The 21,390-nt window shown below is 38.9% G+C and overlaps 1 non-coding gene across 1 annotated transcript; it reads right to left on the bottom strand.

Moving 5' to 3' along the window:
• Window positions 1-20,761: 20,761 nt before the first annotated feature.
• On the bottom strand, window positions 20,762-20,868 carry LOC112408264 (U6 spliceosomal RNA). Its single transcript, XR_003004911.1, has one exon. It is a non-coding gene; the product is annotated as a U6 spliceosomal RNA (small nuclear RNA).
• Between the last annotated feature and the right edge of the window lie 522 nt (window positions 20,869-21,390).

Below are 21,390 nucleotides of genomic sequence, written 5' to 3'. Positions count from 1 at the left end.
CTGTACCTCAAGTTACATGCGTTCTGATTATATATTCTGATTATTCCTAAAATTTTATCTTCAGCTCAGACCTGTCCCTGAAGCCTCTAAGCTCTATTTCTAACTACCCAGGAGGCAGATAATCTGAATTTTCCCAGGCATCTCAAAATTAGCAGGGTCCAAACTGAACCTACCTTCTCACGAAACCTGTTCTTCCTCTTCCAAATTTTAATCAACAGTGTTGCTATCTATTCAGGCTATCAAGGTAGAGGCCTTGGAGTCATAGAGAGGAGCACATGCAGAGATGCAAAGTAATGCAAGTTACCTGTGTACAAGGTTTCTCATCTCACTTATCCCCAGTGTCTAACCTAGCACCATTGGTTATACCTCAGAAAAGTCTAGAAAATAGTGTCCTCTCTCCATGGGCACCATCAATCTTCTAGTCCAAAACCTCATCTCTGAACAATTTCAATAACTACCTCCATGGTCTCCCTACCACCATCTCTCCCTCTCTCCATTATTCCACACTATCAACAGAATTATAGTCCAAACAAATATAATAATATTACTTCCCAATTTAAAATTTCTGTTGACTGCTCATTTTCCATATGAAGAAGTCAAATCTCAACAAAAACCATTAGTAGAAAGAGCACATGGGGAATCCCTGGTGGTCCAGTGGTTAGGGCTCTACGCTTCCACTGCAGGGGGCCAGGGTTCGATCCCCGGTTGGGGAACTAAGATCCCACAAGCTGTGTTGGAAAAAAAAAAAAAGCATTTGTTTTGGAGCCAGAAAAATCTAGGTCTTAGTCCCATCTCCACCATTCATGAGTTTTGTGTCTCTAAACAAGTGAGAACCTGTCTTAAACCTCAGTTTCCTCAGCTGTCTGCTACTTTCAGTGTTGTGGGAAATCAGTAAATGAATAAAGTGCCCAGAAGGACCTGGAACACAGTTCAGGTATAACAATAATAAATACTTTCTATTATACTTGTCCCTCCCACAACTTCACAACTTTATGCTCCAAACAAACTTGCTGGATTTCTCACCCTTTGCAGAAATCAACAAAGCAAACAGTAGTTTAACTGGGTGGGGAGGGAGTGTGGGACACGAGGGAATTTTAAAGAGAGATGATAGAGTTGTAGGTTATGTGGCTGTATCCACTAGTTAAAGCAACTGTTACATAATAGAACAGTGGTTTGGGTAGAAGGTTGGGAAGTGTACCGGGAGGGGAGGGGTGCCAATTTGGGGGCTACTGGCCATTTTATAGATTTTGACCTAATGATCGTTATATGTATATTTGCCTTGTAATAATTCAGCAAGCTGATAGTTATGTTTTATGCACTTTTATGAACGTGTATAATATTTCACAATAAAAAATTTTTTTAAAGCAGCTGACGTAGGTTTTAATGCCTCTGAGCTACATCTGGCATAAATTAGAAATGAGTATTGAACTTTTCAAGGCTTTGAGCCTTTGCACATGCTACTCCTTACACCTGGAAATAAATATCCTTCCCCTCCACCTGGAAAGCTCCTATTCATCCTTCAGATGTCACTTCTTCTGAGAAACTAGCTCCCACAGACAAATAACTGCTCCATTTTCCTGCTCCTGTAATAAATCATTCTGATTAAATGGCTGACTCTCCCATTAGTCTGAATTTGTCAAAAAACACATCATAACTTATTCCTCTTTTGTTTTGCCATCACCTAGCCCACTACATGGCACATGATAGGCAACAATTAAAAGTTACTAGATGGGCTTGAGTGAACAAATTTTCATTTCAATTGGGCTAAAGAAGAAATAATGACAACGTTCATTCTTTGCAATAAACATCATAAGAAAAAGTTTAGTGGGGAAAATCAATCTTACTGGTTTAGTTTAATTAGGCCCCTGGCCTAATGGGACACTCATGTTCAATGTAGAGAACAACCATACGAGGACAATTAAAGGAACCACTATCGTATAGAATTAGTAATGCTGTAGACTATATGCCGTAGCTGGACACTTGAAACTACTAACCGTTCATCATGTAAAACCATTCATCAGGATTGTGTTTTTGTTTTTATGAGGGGTGGTTATTTTGGTTTGGTTGGTTTTTTTAACTTTTTTTTTTTAACTTGCAAATAAATGGGATTGTATTTTAAGCAATTTCTGCTTTTTTAGATATCATCTTTGACTTTTTTAACTTTTAATTTTGAAATACTTTCAAATTTAAAAGCAAATTGAAAGAACACAAATAATTCCCATACTCTACTCAGATTCACCAATTTTTAACATTTCATCATATTTGCTCACTTGCTCTCTCTCTCAATCCATATACATATCTGATTTTTTGAACCATCTGAGGGTAGATTCAAATGTACATCCTGCCCCTTTATCCTTAATTACCTCAGTGTGTATTTTCTGAAAGCAAGGATTTTATTATCTTACATAAGCACAATACAGTTATCATATTCAGCAAGTTTAACACTGATACAATACTTTTATTTAGACTAAGGTCTATGTTATAATTTTGTCAGTTATCCTGATAATGCCTTTTATGGATTTTTTTTCCTCCAATCTAAGACCCTATCCAGGATCACATATTGCATTTAGTTGTCATGTCTCTTTGCTTTCCTTTAACCTGCAATAGTTCCTCAGCCTTTCTTCGTCTTTCATGACAATGACATTTTGTTCAATACGGGCCAGTTGTTTTATAGAATGAGTCAATTTGGACTTGTCTGATGTTACTTCATGATTAGATTGAAGTTTTACATTTTTTGAATGGTAAGTAATACTTGATGTGGTGTCTTTCTCAAGGCATGGAATGCCTGGTTGATAGGCTTTTTTTTTTTTTTTTGCACCTAGCCACGTGGCTTGCCCTAACCATTAGGCCACCAGAGAACTCCCAGTAATCCTTTTTCTTAAGTTGAGATATAATTGACATATAACGCTATATTAGTTTCAGGTGTACAGCACAATGATTCAAATATATTCGTATATATTGCAAAATGATCCCCACAATAAGTCTAGTTAATATCCATCACCACAGAATTATGAAACTTTTTTTCTTATGATGAGAACTTCTAAGGTCTACTCCTTATCAACTTTCAAATATATAATACAGTATTATTAACTATAGTCACCATGCTATACATTACAACCCCAGGACTTATTATTTTATAACTGGAAGTTTGTACTTTTGACCTCCTTCACACATTTCACTCACTCCTTCCCACCCCCACAACCCCCCGCCTGCAGCAACCACCAATCTGTTCTCTGTATCTATGAGTTCAGTTTTGTTTTGTTTTTGTTTTTTTTTAAGATTCCATATATAAGTTAGACGATATGGTATTTGTCTTTGTCTGACTTATTTCACTTAGCATAATGCCCTCTAGGTCCATCGTATTGTGACAAATGGCAAGATTTCTTTCTTTTCATGGCTGGATAATATTCCACTGTGTGTATATATACACACATCAATGGAGACTTAGGTTGTTTGCATGTCTTGGGTATTGTTAATAATGCTACAATGAACACGGTGGTGCATGTATGTTTGATATTAATCTTGATCACAGGTTTAAGACGTTATTCAGCTTCTCCACCGTATAGTTACTGTTTTTCCTGTTGTTATGAATAAGTAATTTATGTGTAGATAACAATGGTTTTATTATAGAGACTCCTTTCAACTAGTGATCTCAGTAATCTTACTTAGGTTTTAGAAACTATCAAAGCAAAATTAAAGAGAGTAAAAGTTAATTGAACTGGCTGTAATATAATTAGAAACTATGGTCAATTATGTAACTGGAAGCTGTTTTTTGGTTTACTCTTATATGATAAAAAGTTAGAAAACTATTTGTTATTACCCTGGGTGTTGATTTATTATCAGTAAATCCATTCAACCAACATTTGCTGAGTATCTGTAATATTCCAAACATCATGTCAAGCTGAGAATACATTGATGAGTAAGACCAGGTCTCTTCCCTTTAGTAAACAAAAATTTCCTTAGTGCCTATGCACTGGGTTCTAGGAATACATCCATGAATAATTTGGGAAGTTCTTACCTACTTGGAGTTTATAGTCTAATTATTGAGGAGCTCCCAATCTAGTAGTCGTGACGCAGTAAAAACCTGTATTGTTTCATGATAATCACATAAGACAAGCACATGAGAGATGACTGAAACCATGGACTTATAAGGTCTATTCACAACAGAAGCACGGGGGCAGTGGGGAGGGGGTGTTTGCAGCAGGTTTTCATCTCGAGTTAGAAAGCCATAATAATAGATGATGAATAATAATATGTTGTTTTTTTCCAAGTAAATATTAAAATGTTACTAAGACCTATTTCGTTAGGCCAGCTAACAGATTACCTATTATTATATATTAACAGAATCATTCATCCTAAATTGGAAGTTGTAAATGTTTTGTGATTCAGGTTGAACAACAGTCATGAAGGGCTTTGTATTTGATATTGTACCATCAAAAAGACAGTCTGGGGGATTCCCTGGTGGTGCAGTGGTTGAGAGTCCGCCTGCCGATGCAGGGGACACGGGTTCGTGCCCCGGTCCGCGAAGATCCCACATGCCGCGGAGCGGCTGGGCCCGTGAGCCGTGGCCGCTGAGCCTGCGTGTCCGGTGCCCGTGCTCCGCAACAGGAGAGGCCACAACAGTGAGATACAGTGAGATGCCCGCGTACCGCTAAAAAAAAAAAAAAAAAAAAAAAAAAGGGACAGTCTGAGTTTTTCATTCATTCTCCTAACGGCTCCTCCTTATGGCCAAGAAGGTTTATTTGAATGACTGAAAATAAGGCTGCAGTTCAGGACTGTAGAACAGAATGTCTTTTATGTAACTCTAACTTCATTAGTATCTTGATCTAAAATACCAAATCCAAAATCTTCTCTGGAAAAGTGAGATGATGCCTCATCTCTAACAACAAAGGATCAGAAGAAATGTACATTTTTGACTTATGAGAACTGAGTCAACACATGTGCCTTAGGTCTTAATTCCAGTTGAATACATAGACTACTATGTACCAGACTATAGTACCAGACTATAACCTACAACAAAATGCTGTATTAACGGAACATTTTAAGTAAATAAATGGTGTCTGCACTTATTATATTGATCTGAGATTTTAAGTAATTTCTACAAAATGATCACATTTTTATCTTAAATTGGCATTAATTTTTCCCATTCAAACGGTCTAATTTTCTCAAATGAAAGTTGCATATTTTACATCTGAGAAATCTCTAGAATTAGAGGCTCTGCAGGTAGACGGTACCTTATAAAAAGTCAGGAAGCTTGCTTGGGTGTTTCTTCTACTTCAAGTCATCAGTTATTGTCAGTCAGCAAACAGTTAAAGCAATTTCAGTGTTGTAATGATCATATGTGGAGTAAGGAAAAAAGTTAGATTGGTGAGAATTTTGAAAAAGAGCATCAAGGAATTACTCTCTCCACTCAAGAAGAGATGTTTCAAGTTAGAAGAAAGCCCCTCAGGATCCAGAGTGTCGAGATCCTTGGTAAGACCCGTGTTGCTGGGCAGTACTACGTCATCCAGTAACACCTAGATGCTGGAGTTAATATCACTGTTTTCAATGCCATAGAATGATGCTTTCTTCTTAGTAATTTGTGGGGGAGTACCTAAAGTAGTGCCACTCTCTTTTCTAAAATAAATGTCTTTATAAAAAAGTGAGTCAAAGTTCAGTGTGTTTCTAAGCATCTTATTGCTAAAAGAGATGGTGTGCCAACTGTTAGGAATGGCAGTTTCATTTATGGGAACAAAGTTGCTTTACATTTCTCAGAACCTTATTTTTAAAGAAACAATTGCTATAGGATATTCAAGAATTCCCCTATCCATGTTAGTTCTCTTTTCTTAATCTCTTGTGAAACTGGAAACTGTAATACAATAAAGTGAAAGAATTGAAACTTCTCATTTTTTAATCCTTGTCTTTCTAGTCTTAGGAAGCTCATTTTATTTTATTTTATTTTATTTGGTGTTCAAATACACTAATTTTATTTGAATTTGTATCCATAATTTTAAATAAAACAAATAGCTAGGAAGTTCATTTTAAACACACAACCCAGCCAGATGAATGAAGGTGCAAAATAATGCACAAGTCAACTAGATTAATAAAGCGAATGCCTAAAGATTGTTCGACTTAAGTGCTATATTTTATGTGGAAAACGTCTGAGACGTTTGTATCTCATCTAACTCTCCCTTAGGATTTTAGTTAAAGAAAACAGAGAACTCATGTCTTCTGGGAATTACAAAAAGAGTCTACAGAAGGTATTTTATAGTCTACGTGTTCATCCCTACATCATTCTTGTGTTAAAAGAGAGGGGAAAAAATTCTGAGAAAAAATATAAAGAGATGGCGAGGGGAAAGCAAAAGTTAATGAACATTAGCTGAGTCACTACTCTGGACCAGACACCAGCCTAGGCACTTTACATACATTCATTATCTCACTTACCAAGCAGTATTAAATAGCTTTATACTAGCCTTTATATGTTCACTGAGCATGGAGATATTCTCTCCTGATGTGACCTATGAAAAAAATCACTTTGCCCAGTCTAAAATGCTCTAGCTCTGATACTTTCACGAGGGAGACAGAAAGGTTGCTGCCGATTCACAGGAATTGTCACTACACTACCAGGAGAAAACGTGTGCGGAAACTCCTGGCTATCTACAAATCCAGTATTTGGCAGGAGCATAGTTGCTGCACATAAACCACACTTAAAATACTGGGCTCTGTCTGGACACTACACTTTTAAAAGAGATACAAACAAACAGAGGCACATTCACTGGGAGAATGACCAGAAAAGGGAAGAGATAGGAAATCATGTCCTACCTGGAGTGTTCGTACAAACTGGGGAAATGTCGCCTAGCCACTGAAGACTTCAAAAATACATGAGGTGTCAGATGGAAGAGGAAAAATATGTGTTCCATATGCCCATCCTTGATGGGTGCAAGAAGTGCAGGAAGGCCAATTTCAATATGATAGAATAAAGAATTTTCTAACCAAACTGTCCTTAAATGGAATGGATTGCCTCAGGAGGTGATAAGTTCTCTATCACTTGGAAATGTGCAAACTTTGATTGGGCCCTTGGCAGAATTATTGTAAAGGAGATTCAAACTTAAAATGGAAGAGTGGGTTTAAAAAGATGACTCTGAAGTTATTTCCAACCCAGACATTGTTCACAAATGACTGGTGATTGAACCAAACCTTCGTGCCTCGGAACTCATAGTTCAAAATACAACAAATCGGAATAAACTTTTCTCACACGAACCATACAATAAGAAATCAGACTTTTCCTACCCTTCCTAATTCAAAGTTAGAATATACAATGTTACTCACTGGTTTTTTCATAAATTGAGACACAAACCAACAACTTGACCTGTTAATGCCACCACTGGGATCAGGCTTCATTGGTTTATCCTCTATAAATATCAAGGATGGAATTAGAGTATTTTGATTCATTCATGTAACAGCTATTTATTGAGCACCTATTATATGCCAATAACAGTGCTAGGGATTGGGATGGGAGATATAATCATGAACAAAAAAACATGACCTCTGCCCTCAAGGAGTTTACAGTCTAGTACAGTTGCTGTCTCCCTACAGATCACATGAAATCTACTGTTTCCATGCATGTGCCTTCATTAATTTACTTTCTGATTAAAAATGTCAAAATCATTAAAACAGAAAAAACATTTTCCTTCTATTAAACATTCATCAGAAATATCATGATTATCAGCTTAGAAGGACTCAATTTACATAATCTGAGAAACCATATTCTACCAAAATACATCACTGCTTATATTTATGGAGTTAGTACAAATATACATAATATGTAAGAATGTTCTTTGCTATGATTAATTTATATAGACAAATTAATTTGCATGAAATGTGACTCATTAAGAGAATATAATTACTTAAATAATCAAAAATTATTTATGAACGTTAATTAGCTGGCATTTTGCAGTTTTCAGATAGATACTATGGTCTAGATCAGCATTAGAAACATTTGTGGTTAGTACTCTGGTTCTTACATACCCCAGTAGTTTGATTTGCTGCAAAATTAAATTTACAGTTGAGCTGGAAGTTTGGTAGTAGGATTTAGGTTAGGAGCTGGAAAAAAATTTTACAAGATTAAGTCATGTGATTTAGTTGACTGACATTACCAAGAATAACATACGAAAACTCTGAAGACAGAAACTATGAAGCCTTAAGTTCCTGCCATATACAAAGCCACATGATGAGGAGATGAATTCCTATATTCTTGCAGGCCTATTCAGAATTGTTTGCAGGTAAAACGACTCCTGACTTTGTAATCATGGTTGATTAAACCAGTCATCATTTCACGAGTCACAGGCAACATTATACAGTCTGGCACACACTAGGCCCCCGATGAACATTTTTAAATGAATGAACAAATGGGCAGAAGTGGAAGTAAACTCAGAAGTAGCATAACAGGGGTTAAAAAAAGAGAAAGTGACCCACTCATTAACTCATTCAATAAATATTTTCTCATCTCTATAATTAAATCGGGCACTGTACGTCAGATACTCTTCCAAGGTATATAGGTGTAAGCAAGACCAGACATGATCGTACTACCCCTCAAGAAGTTTAGTCTAACTGAAAAGACAGATACTAATCAAAAGCCACCCATTAAAATGCAAATATAATATGCATAATATGAGAAGTGGCATGATAAGAGGTATGGTGCTACGAGAGGGTCTAACAGAGGGGTCTGACCTTGTCAGGGAGGTCAGGGAAGCCTTGCTAAAGGACATGATGACAAATAATTACCCAGACGAAGTGAGGCTGAAGGAGCATTCCAGTCACAGGGTCTGGCAGGTGCAAAGGTCTCATGGAAGAATGAGGGCCAGTATGCCTTTGCACAGGAGGCATGGTGTGAGATGAGGCTGGAAAGACCCCTGTAGGCCATGAGTGGTGGTCCTTTAGTCTTAAAAGCAACCCAGTGTGTAACAAGATTAGAGATTTAATCATTACACTCAAACATGCGCACAAAACATGGTGTCATGATGTTACATGTGTGTTTATATACAATGTGTGTATATATACATATATTTTAAAAATTTTTTTTTTTTTTTTTTTTGCGGTACGCGGGCCTCTCACTGCTGTGGCCTCTCCCGTTGCGGAGTACAGGCTCCGGATGTGCAGGCTCAGCGGCCATGGCTCACGGGCCCAGCCGCTCCCCAGCATGCAGGATCTTCCCAGACCGGGGCACGAACCTGTGTCCTCTGCATCGGCAGGCGGACTCTCAACCACTGCGCCACCAGGGAAGCCCTACTGTCTTTTTTTTTTATTATTATTATAAGCATCTTAGTTGGAGTGCAGTGGTATCTCATTGTGGTTTTGATTTGCATTTCCCCGATAGCTAATGATGTTGAGCATATTTTCATGGGTTTATTGGCCATTTGTGTATCTTCTCTGAAGAAATACCATGCCTGACTTTTGAATATCCTATTAGACTTTCATAAAGGTAAAATATTGTTTATAATCATCTGAGCCTAGAATTTAACTCCAGGTCACATACAATCATGAAATATTTTTGCATGGTTTTAATATATGGTGAATTCAAGGAATGCAACTACCATGTAAATTGAGTATCGATTATACCATGTTATATTCAGAAGCTTAGCAAGATCTGTTCATTATTTCAGAGCACATGATCAGTGGCAGTGCCCTCATGGCATTTGAATTGCTGGTGTAACATGCCTTTCTGTATCAGTCTGCGCTTGTTGCTGTGACATGCAAATAAGTATTCAAGGGAATTTGAGACTCCATTTAATAGATTTAGAAACATAGGCATCTCAATGCATGTTAACAATAAGGGTTGTTTGTAAATATTCTATGTTATTTCTAACTTACGTATTTTAATGTTGTGTAACACAGTGTTATCTATGCTGTGAAAATTACATATTAAGATTATGTAATTCATAATGTTCTGTTGTTTTTCGATCTTACTTCATGTTCCCAGAAGCCTGTCAAACAACCCTCTTGGTAGTCTCTTCTGATACGGTATTATTTCCAGTCTACCTTCTTCCTCTTCGCCTAAGGATGTAGTATCCAAGGTCTTTTTAAATACCAAAGATTGAGTGCACTGGGATTTTACGACAGGAGACATGTTGTGTGTGTGTGTGTGTGTGATATTTCATCACTGTCTATCTGATGTCATAATAAAGGGAATTATTCTACATTGTACTAACAAATAAGACCAAACTCGCGTGTACAAATATCATATAGTACTTCCTCATTTTCTCCATTTCCACTGTCTGTAATTTGTCTTGGCTGTTAACTACACTTCAGTCATGGTTATTTCCCTCTTTCTCTTATCATATACAAATAAGTCTGATCCATAATACGTATCCTAATTCTAGTTTATACTTTCATTTCCACTTGTACTTCTGCTCTTTCATTTTCCTGTATTTCTTGTACAGAGGAATTTCTTACTTCTCTCAAATTCAAACTTTTTCATTGTAACAAGACTCAAGCATCTGACCCCTACATGATATCTTCTAGTCTAGACATGCCCAGGCATTTACACATTGAAAGATTTATTATTTTATAGTAAATTACTTCCCCTTTGTTTCCCCTTTATATTAGGTATAGGTTATTATATTGATTTTTTTGGAATTCTATGTGGATAAATTTATATTACCTATGACTTTCATTTCAGGATAATGAAGGAGGAATTACACAATATTAGTTATGGAAATGGGACACTGGATCTGAGAGGGTTGAGACCCACTGCTCTACATCATATCCTCCTCCACCCAGGGCAGCAAGCCTCATGGCCTGGCTATCATCCGAGGCCTGGCTAGCTTCTCTACACTACGGCAGACTCTATGCTCTCAAGTGAGTAGGCTTGGTTCTTGATATGCTAAAAGAATTTAGATGATCATCTCTAGCCCAAGCCTGGTTTCAAGATTAAAGAAGTCAGGTAACTTCCCTCTCATCCCCAGAGCAGTAAACCTCAAGCCTCATCCTCAAACGCAGAAGATGATAAAACTCATGATTTAAAGGACAAATTAAAATGTGCTATTTTAATTATTGTTAACTATAAATATTTAAAGCAAGATAGGAGGTAACATAATGATGTTTGGGTTCTATAAACTCCAGATGCTGTGCAGATAATTGACTGTGAGAAGCTCATCTATTGACTCAAGAGAAACACAACAGCTTTTCTGGTTTTCTTTGAAATCTAGTGCAAATGTGGCCAGTGTTTCCCCCATGCTCTCCCATGGTGCCGGGTATCATTAAATTAATCCTTTATCACTTAAAGTCTTCTGGGACCTTACAGGACCACAGCATAATAGTGTAATGTACAAAGATGTCAAACATATAGTTGGGGAGTGGCTTAATATCTTCAGAATCTAATTCCTTTATATCTTAACTTTATGTATTGATTGTCTCCAAGTAGCGTGGTTGCTCAGCTGTGGTCTTGGTCCCTGCAGCTTCTAGCTAATAAAGGCAGGTCTTAGAATAGGAGTCCAGGTGCTGCTTCAGGAACTGGAAAACATGGAGCCTTAATGCATTCTTGCTTTCTCTCTCTGAAGTCTCCCATTTTATTTTAATTTTAATCTATGATTTCATGAAGTTGAGTTAGATCCAATATCAAGATATCTCATATTATCATGGGGCATTATAGCAACGAGAGTCACATTGGTCCATGTGAATTGTTTAATGAACCTTGTATCATTGACCCAGCCACCAATATGGCTATGACATTCCAGACTGGAGAGAAGGAAAGAGTCATCAACTGCCTTAAATTATTTGGCAGAGGAGGTGAGTATAAATTGTGCAGGATGGAATACGTAAGTCAAGATCACCAAAAGAAAGAGTATAATGTATTAGGGATCCACCATGCTCCAGTAGGACCTCATCTTTACTGTTACTCGGCAAAACTCTATTTCTAAGTAAGGTCACATTCTCATATATAGAACAGACTTGTGGTTGTCAAGGGGGAGGGGGTTGGGGGAGGGATGGAGTGGGAAGCTGGGGTTAACAGATGTAAGCTATTTTATATAGAATGGATAAACAACAAGGTCCTACTGTATAGCTATCCTATGATAAACCATAATGGAAAAGAATATAAAAACTGTATATATATGTATAACTGAATCACTTTGCTGCACAGCAGAAATTAACGCAACATTGTAAATCAACTATACTTCAGTTTTTTAAAAAAATAAATAATAAAATTTTTTTATTTTAAAATAAATAATAAATAATAGTCACATTCTGAGGTACTAGGGGTTAGGACTTCAACATATAATTCTGGAGTGGGAGGGGGGATGCAATTCAACCCATAACGTTTACCTTTTTTCTTACAGCAATAATGCTTTGCCTGTGAAATTACGGCTGTGGGAAAGGAAGTAAAATAGTGGTACTGATGAGTGGTATGACTTCTAGCTTCAATTTCTAAGTCCTTCTGCTTATTTTTCTTGATTTTGAGGGAGAAAAATACCAGAAATCTTGGACAACTGTAAGTGCCCTTAAGTCATCTTGAGGGCTTTTCATGCGAAATAATATAATAGCAATAGAGATACAACTACTTGTCATAGAAGAACATGCAAAATTACCAGCCAAACTTTACAGTGACAAGAAATTGTTACTTTTAGATTTGAGCATATAAACACTGCTGATATACACCTCAGCTTCCCACTGCCATTTTCCTCAAGATAAAGAATCTTCAAAGCAAAACCCAACCTAAGCAAAATTACGAAGTAAAGGAGACTTGCCTTTTGGCCATTCCCTTCTCTTCCTCCCCTGTTTCCTCCCTTTCAGGCACTTCACTGTGTCGTATTTGCCTTTCCTGGCCAGGATTGTCTAGGGTCCCGTAGACATTCTGCCATCTTTGCTGTTTGGCCCGTCCTGCCACGACCATTCAGGATTTGTTATGATGAACTTACCTGCAGAAATCTGCCAGTTCTGAATTTCCTCAGGATCAGACTCTCATTTTTATTTTTATCAAAATATATATCTTCTTTTTAAAAGTTGTTTATTTATTTTATTTTATTTTGGCTGCATTGGGTCTTTGTTGCTGTGCACAGGTTTTTCTCTAGTTGCGGCGAGCAGGGGCTACTCTTCGTTGTGGTGCATGGGCTTCTCATTGTAGTGGTTTCTCTTGTTGCAGAGCATGGGCTCTAGGTGCACGGGCTTCAGTAGCTGTGGCATGCAGGCTCAGTAGTTGTGGCTCACGGGCTCTAGAATGCAGGCTCAGTAGTTGTGGCGCATGGGCTTAGTTTCTCCAAGGCATGTGGGATCTTCCTAGACCAGGGCTTGAACCCATGTCCCCTGCATTGGCAGGCAGATTCTTAACCACTGCACCACCAGAGAAGCCCCAGGATCAGGCTCTTTAAAATGCCATCTCTGATCACAATTTGCAAAACTAATGAATTTGATCCACGATAATGTGGTCATGGGAGACAGATGAATCTTTCCATCCCTTGTAGGTAAATCTATATTGAAAAAGAAAAACACCTTTGAAACAATGGCAGATGCCTCTGTTGTATAATTCAGCATAGTGGCTTCTATCAGGATTCTCAGGCAGGGATAGCTACATAATTTGCATGATCCAGTGCAAACTGAAAATGCAGGGCCCCAGAACCAGTCCCAGCTCACAGGGGACAGGCAAGTTCCAAAGGATTATAACTTCCACACCAGTACATGCTCAGCACCTGGATTAGGGATGTTCAAGAGGGCCCTCCGAGTCACCTGCCAAATGTACAGGGTGCTGCCGCCCCAGGACACTACAGGTCACGCTCCAGACTCTGACCCTCCTTGCGCCTGCACCTAGGCCACCACCAGAGGCAGAAGTGGGCAACAGAATGCAGGTTTCCCCACTCTGCTGCCACCACCTGGTTGCTAGGTCATGTAGAGGGTGACAGTGGTCATGGGGTGAGAGTGGGGAGGAGGAAAAGCATGCCAAAGGCACCAGGGGGCAGGAAGCAGGCAGCCAAGAACCTCCGCCAGGTCAGAGGGGGGCAAGTGCGTGAGCCAAGGCTCCGAGTCCCCAGAGAATGGTTCATTGTCCCAGCAGACTTCACTTAGAAACCACAAATTCAAAGATAAAATTATTAAAGAGTTTCAAGACAGTAGCCACAGAGCATTAAACCCTAAATGCAGTGGCTCCATAGACAAGGGAGCAGTATTTTCATGCAAGTAGCTCTTTGTAGTGGTCCTTAATCACATGGCATTATAAGGACACCAAGACATAGTGCAAACAGCGTAGGATTTGGAATGAAAAGATCCAGATTTGTGTCCTGAGTTGCTGGTTTACTAACCAAAGGAGATTATTATTATTGAACTTTTCAAAACCATGCTTTTATCACGTATGATGGTATTGTAAAGTGGTATCCTACAAGGGTTAAATTCAATAAGGTTTGTGTGACAGAGACGATCAGCTAGCCACCAAAATCTATCTTTGGGTACACAGCTAGATGAAATTTCCTTGTCTTTCTTACAGATAGGTGGAGCCATCTGACTAAGTTCTCTCCAACAGAATGTGAGCAGAAGTGATATATGCCACTCCCAGCCAGGTCCTGAAAATCTCCCACAGCTGTTTCTCTACACCCTTCCCATCCTGTAGGCTGGTTGTAAATGATGGTGAGGTCCTAGAAGCAGGAATTCTTAACCTGGGGTCCGTGGAGCCCCAAAGGATCCATGGATAGAACTCAGGGAATCTATGATTTAGGTGAAGAATATCTTTAAATCTTTATTTCCACTAACCTCTATTTGAAATGCTAAATTTCCTTTCACTGTTAATGTAGGCAACAAAGCACAGTACTATGAGCTGTAACTGACCCTTTCACCAATAAAAGTCACCAATACTACAGCTGTTGGAGAAATCTGAAATACAGTGTATGCTCATAACTACTTTGATAGTATAGTCATCATTAGACCCACTGCTAGATCTTCTTATTTAATGCATTAATTAAAAGCACATACACTACTCCATCACAAATTAGCTCTTTTAATACTTTAATAACGATATTTCAACATATAAATTTCATTATGTAATCTTAAATATTTTATTTTATGCATTTGTAACATTATTCCAAGAAAGAAGTTTGCAGGCTCAACCAGACTGTCTAAGTGGCCCATGACACAAAAAATTTAGGACCCTGGTAGGATTATGCTAAGGAGGAAAATAAAAATCTAAACATGAAAGGCTATTTACTATGTGATCCCATCTATAAGACATTCTGGAAAACACAAATTTATAAGGATAGAAATCAGTGGGGAAGGGAAGGAGAATGACTACAAAGGGGCACCAGGGTACTTCTGGACTGATGGACATGTTCTAGATCTCAAATGGGACAGTGGTTATGCAACTGTATGTATTCATCAAAACCCACTGAACTGTACACCTAAGAAGGGAGAAATTCACTATATGTAAATTATACCTAAATAAACCTGACTTAAAAAAAAAAAACAAATCCTGTTAGAGGACAGCAGAGCCACAGAGGAAAGGAGCCTTCATGAAGACATGGAGGAGAGTCACCCACTGGCCCATACAACTGCCCAGGGCTGTCCTGTGAGAGAGAAAGAAACTTCTATTGTGTTGAGTCCAGGCTTGGGTCTATTTGTTACCACAGTTTAGACCACGCTGACACATTTAGTAAAAGTATTTGCTACACCGTAACACATAATACAAATGTTGGAATGAGAATATTTGAGTGCAAGTCCCCACGATGTTACTTTGGAGGTTTTGCAAAATTTGGACAATCACTTGACTTCTCTGAACTTTAATTTCTTCATCATGGAATGGATAGATTGATTATACCCCCTTGCATTATGTTGTGAAGATGAGAAACAATACAGACCTTAGCCTAGAGCACCCAATAAATGAAGAACTGTTAAGTAGTCACCTATTCTGATTGTGTTTGGAGCACTACCCAATGCATTTGTAGTCCCAGCCCTACAAAATCTAGCATTACACCTTCCTTTGCAAAGCTATTTCTTGCAATGTAGGCCCCCCCCTCTTTAGCAAGTGACTTTCAGATCTCATAATTAGATGGGATGTTCAAGACCATGTAACCCATTCCTTTTGCTTCCTATTTCCGCTTAGGGGAACAAAACTAAAGTAACAGTATAGCTTTAGGCTCTGAGACACAGAATCGGCAACTATGACCCAAAGATGAAAGAAAAGGTCCAGAAAGACCCCACATTCTGAGTCAAAGCCACAGCTACTGAGGAGGAGGCAGCATCCCATGGGGCTTGTGGAGAGCTGCCGTTCTGGAAGAACTGAGGGAAGAACTGGAAGAGAGGAGATCTTGATTTGGGAGACTACAGCTTCACTGAAATGAGGCTATTCTCTTCCTTTACCTCCTGCAAACCAAAGAAAGGTGATAATAAAAGTAGAGGATTCCCAAACTCTCATCCCCAACTACAGTGGGGGCTACAGATGAGTATCTTATCTAAGAGTGGATCAAGGACCAGAATGGCCAAGTGCCTGATGCCACATCAGAGAGTGATGATAGATCTGAGAGAAGGTTTGTCTGGGAGAGGCAACCTGAATTTCCACTCTTTGGAGAAACAAGGATTCTTGAGTGCCTGTGGGTCAAGACGACACTGATGAAGGGGTCTATATGTCTGAGCCACCTCACTTTTACTGAACTGAACAATCACCCAACAGTTATGGGACTCCAAGTGATGTGGACCCCAAGTGAAGTGGCAGGGGCTGTGGCCATGGTGGCTGGAATCCAAGCCAGACCCCTCAAACTAGGGACTGTGCAAAGAGGAGGCCCCTATCAGCACCCTTCAAAGAATCAACAAACATACCACAGAGAGAATAGCATTTGGTCGCTACCACAAAATGCAAATGTACAAGTGCCAGTCATAATCGGCAGAGTAGTAGCTGCTACTTCATTATAGGCCATTCTATAAGGAGACCCCTGCCTCTGTCTTTCCTACTTGCTCCCCGCCCCAGCACCATAGGGGAAGCAGTGAGAAGGTAGGAGTGAGGGCAGGTGCCTCAGAGAGTGTCCACCATGTGCTCTCTGCCTGCTCCAGTCGGCCGGCCTACAATCCACTGCTCCGGCTTCTACCACCACCAACAACCACTACTATTCCCCTTACCACCACTCTGCCCACCACCATCACGACCAGTAGCAAGCAGCTAGAGCCAAAAGTCTTACCTGTATGGGCAGGGGTATGGCTAGAGATTTAGGCCAAGTATGAGTTTTATATACATATATATTTTTTACTTTTGAATGTATATGAGTTTAATATTTTTAAATGGATAGTACTGCCCTTAAAATATGATCGATGAACTAGCCTAATAACTGTCTTCTGTGTCTTTAAAGTTGTGGAATTGCACTGAAATGCCTCAAAGGAGCCCATTACCCAGAGGCAGAGCATAACTTGAGAAGGTAAAATCATTTCATGATTATGCCCACAATGAATTGAGACTTTGGATAAAATGAATCACAAATTGACATTTTTTGAGCACCAAGTACATCCCAAGCACTGTTTATTAAACATGATCTTTTTCACACCCAAGAGAACTTCCTCGCTGAAATAGCTCCCAAGCCAAGGTAAGCTGACGTATTCTTCCCAACTCCAATGACAGAAGTATTGGTTTGCAATAGACTGTGTTTAAATACATTTTAACAAGTACACTTACTGATCTGGAAATCATTAGTGTGTCATGAATTAAGAGCATGAGGTAGAAACAAAAGGTATCAGGGATCTCAGAGCTTTGCCAGGCAACTGCCCACGAGGGCATTAATTTATTAGTCAATACATGCCCACATAGCAGAAAATATGGAATGTGAAAATTGTTTCTTGCCACTAATGTATTTAATCTGTGGGTGATCAGTATTCTTTTGCAGAAAGTGAGGCCATCAGTTCTGAGGCAGATGTTGGCACAAAAAACGAAGCCACAGCCAATATTAACACCATTGAATAAGCCAGATATTATGGAGCTAGGCTAGTAATTCTCAGAAAACAAGACAGGATTAGGTAAACCTGTGAGCATTTAAAATGTACATTCTCATCTCATTAATAATTTCCTTACATTGTTTACATGTTGAAATGATTTTAAAAATATCGGGTTAAATGAAATATATTATTAAAATGGAAAAAATTTAAAAATAAAATGTACATTCTCATGTTAAATAGTGGTTTGAGAATTATTTTCTTTGACATGATTGATGCCACTGCTTCCCTCTGGGTTTCAGTGGTGGTGATGGTGGTAGTGTTTTTGATTTCTTTTGTCTTTTGTTTTTGACTACCCAAGGTTCACCATGAAATGACTCACCAAAACAAAAACTGAAAACCCAAAATTAAAGATCAATTCATCACAATTCTTCATCAAACCCAGTAGGAAAAAAAGGCCCAAATTGCATGCTTAGCCATTGTTATGAGCTGAATTGTTGTGTTATTCCTGGCACCCCAGAATGTGACTGTATTTGGAGATAGGGTCTTTAAAGAGGTAATTAAGTTAAAATGAGGTCATTAGGGTGGGCCCTGATCCAATACGACTGGTTTCCTTACAAGAAGAGGAAATTTGGACACAAACACACACAGAGGAAAATACCATGTGAAGACACAGGGAGAAGACAGCCACCTACAAGAGAAAGAGAAGGGCCTCAGAAGAAACCAACCTGCTGACACCCTGATGCCTCCAGAACTATGAGAAAATTAATTCCTGTTGTTTAAGCCACCAGTCTGTGGTACTTTGTTATGGCAGCCCTGACAGACTAATACAGCCATCATTATTTTTCAACTATATATTTTACTTAAAATCATAGCACTGTGCCTAAAGCATCAATTAAGTGCCACAGTATCAATTATCCAGGCCAACCCTATCATTCTATGTATAGTAATAATAACTAGCAGTATTGGGTGCCTACAGTGTGGGACACTGGGACGGATCTCTATATTCTGATATTTACATCAACCCTGTTCAGTGTAGGCATTGCTATTGTCCCCATTTTTACAGATTCCCAGAGCCAGTGACTATCAGAAACCCGGGTTCAAACCCAGGTCTGCTTGACACCAAAGTCCTAAACTCTTGGACGTCACACCAGAATGAGTTTACCAATTTGCCTACTGTTAACCAATTTGCCTGCTGTTCTGACTCGCAGCAGAACTAGAGCTGGAATGGAGGTCACCTGACTCCAAAACCAGTACCCTGCCTCGATGACTGCAAGACATTTTGAAACGCAAAATTTTACAGAGTTCTCGCGTCAGTGCAGGGTGGCCTGGCAAAGGGCTGAGACCCACTGGACCTCTTGTTCCTGTCTCATACTCTGCAGATGCTCTACACAGCATCAGAAGATTGGAAAATGGGTGAGGCCTCTGGGCTAGGAACGTCTGTGAGGGTGGCTGGATACTGATCGTGGGTAAGAGAAGAGGAAGAGCCATGCTAATGAGGTTTAGGGGGGTTGGGTTTATTTATTTTTTTAAGAAAGGCAGACCGCCACTTGCAGAGCCCTCGTTAGGATGTATCTGGAGTCCTGGTAGGTTGACTGCCCTATGTTGTCCTACGAATGGACCGTGAGAGCTTGTTTGGAGGTCCTAGCAGGAAAGCACAGCTACTGCCTGCACTTGAAGGAAGAAAGATCCACCTCTATCGGGGAAGGTTGCCCTCCTCCACCAGCACGCAGCTTCAGGAGGGACACACGTGGTGGAGCGGGCAGGGAGGAAGAGGACAGTTGCTTAGCCAGCCAGATCAGCCCAATCAACCCTGGCAATCAAAGGGGTGACAGATGTTGCCGCCAGATCACCCTCACACGCAAGATTTAGAGTTTGAAGAGGAAAACTAAAATAGTTGGGGTTTAGAACATGAGAAACAGAAATTTTCACCATACATAACAGATTTATAAGCTTTTATAGGCGATCTGCATGTAAATAGGAAATTCTAGAATTTCGGAGGTTTTCTTTTGATGAAATTGCTTTTCCTCTCTCATGCCTGTAGAGATCTACGTTGAACTCCTATAGTTTATACTCGAGCTTGTTTCTGACATACTCATTCTGACATACTCAAAATCAGACTACAAAATTTCATGTTAAAAATCCTAAATAAAACCTAGAGCTCATCACTGCAGTGTGAAATATCCCAAATGGAAGATGCTAAATTGTAAGGATGAAACTCTTTCTGCAGTGTTAAGGGAAAACTGCCTTTTCTAAACTGTCTAAACTGTAAGTAGCCTCTGTATCAGTGGTTCTCAAAGTGTGGTTCCCCAGGCCAGCGGCACTAGCATCACCTGGGGTGGGGACTTGTTAGAAATGCAGTCTCAAGCCCCAACCCAGATGTACTGAATCAGAAACTCAGAAATCTGTGTTTATAAGCCTGCCCAGGTGATTCTGATGAGTACATATGTTTTGCAACCACTGGCCTATAATAAATTTTTTTTTATTGGAGTATAGTTGCTTTACAATATTGTGTTAGTTTATAATGTACAGCTATACATATACATATATCCCCTCTTTTTTGGATTTCCTTCACCACAGAACACTGAGTAGAGTTCCCTGTGCTATGCAGTAGGTTCTCATTAGTTATCTATTTTATACATAGTATCAGTAGTATATATATATGTCAATCCCAATCTCCCAATCTTCCCACCCACACCCCCTTTCCCGCTTGGTATCTATATGTTTGTTCTCTACATCTGTGTCTCTATTTCTGCTTTGTAAATAAGATTGTCTATACCAATTTTTTCAGATTCCACATATATGCATTAATATACGATATTTGTTTTTCTCTTTCTGACTTACTTCACTCTGTATGGCAGTCTCTAGGTCCATCCATGTCTCTATAAATGACCCAAAAAACATGGAACGCTTCACGACTTTGCATGTCATCCTTGCACAAGGGCCATGCTAATCTTCTCTGTATCGTTCTAATTTTAGTATATGTGCTGCCAAAGCAAGCACTAATAAATATTTTTTAAACTTTGAAAAAGTCTTAAATACTGAACTCTAAAATCTTTAATCAGTAAAATGATTTAAAAAGGAGAGTTGTCAGAATGACCCAAGTAATTACTAAATCATGTTCTGTCAAAGACTCAACACCACCTATTGAAGCGATACCTGGCCTCTTAGGTACCTTTCAATACCTAGAGTCCGTGAGCATTGAGAGAGAACAATCTCCTGATTGAATAATTGCATAATTACAAATAATTGGTACTTCAGTTTTTCGCAAAGTTTTGATTTCCCATTCTCTTAAAATTAAGATTGTCATTCCTATGAAAATATCCTCCTGAACCATAACCTATTCCATTTAGCATTCTCAAATCTAAATAAGGAATACACCAAAATGTTAAAAGTGGTTCTCTCTGGGCAGAGGAATTATGGATGAATTTTATTCTGGTCTTTATACTGTTGTATTAATATTTTTTTAAAAAAAATTAAGGTAAAATTAGATAAGCATATGAGGTTCTAGTAAACCTGAGAGAA

The sequence above is a fragment of the Neophocaena asiaeorientalis genome, unplaced genomic scaffold, assembly GCF_003031525.2.
Source record: "Neophocaena asiaeorientalis asiaeorientalis breed wild unplaced genomic scaffold, Neophocaena_asiaeorientalis_V1.1 scaffold116, whole genome shotgun sequence".
Lineage (NCBI taxonomy): Eukaryota > Metazoa > Chordata > Mammalia > Artiodactyla > Phocoenidae > Neophocaena > Neophocaena asiaeorientalis.
Note: the sequence above shows the minus strand (reverse complement) of the source record. Positions and strands in the feature narration are given on the sequence as shown.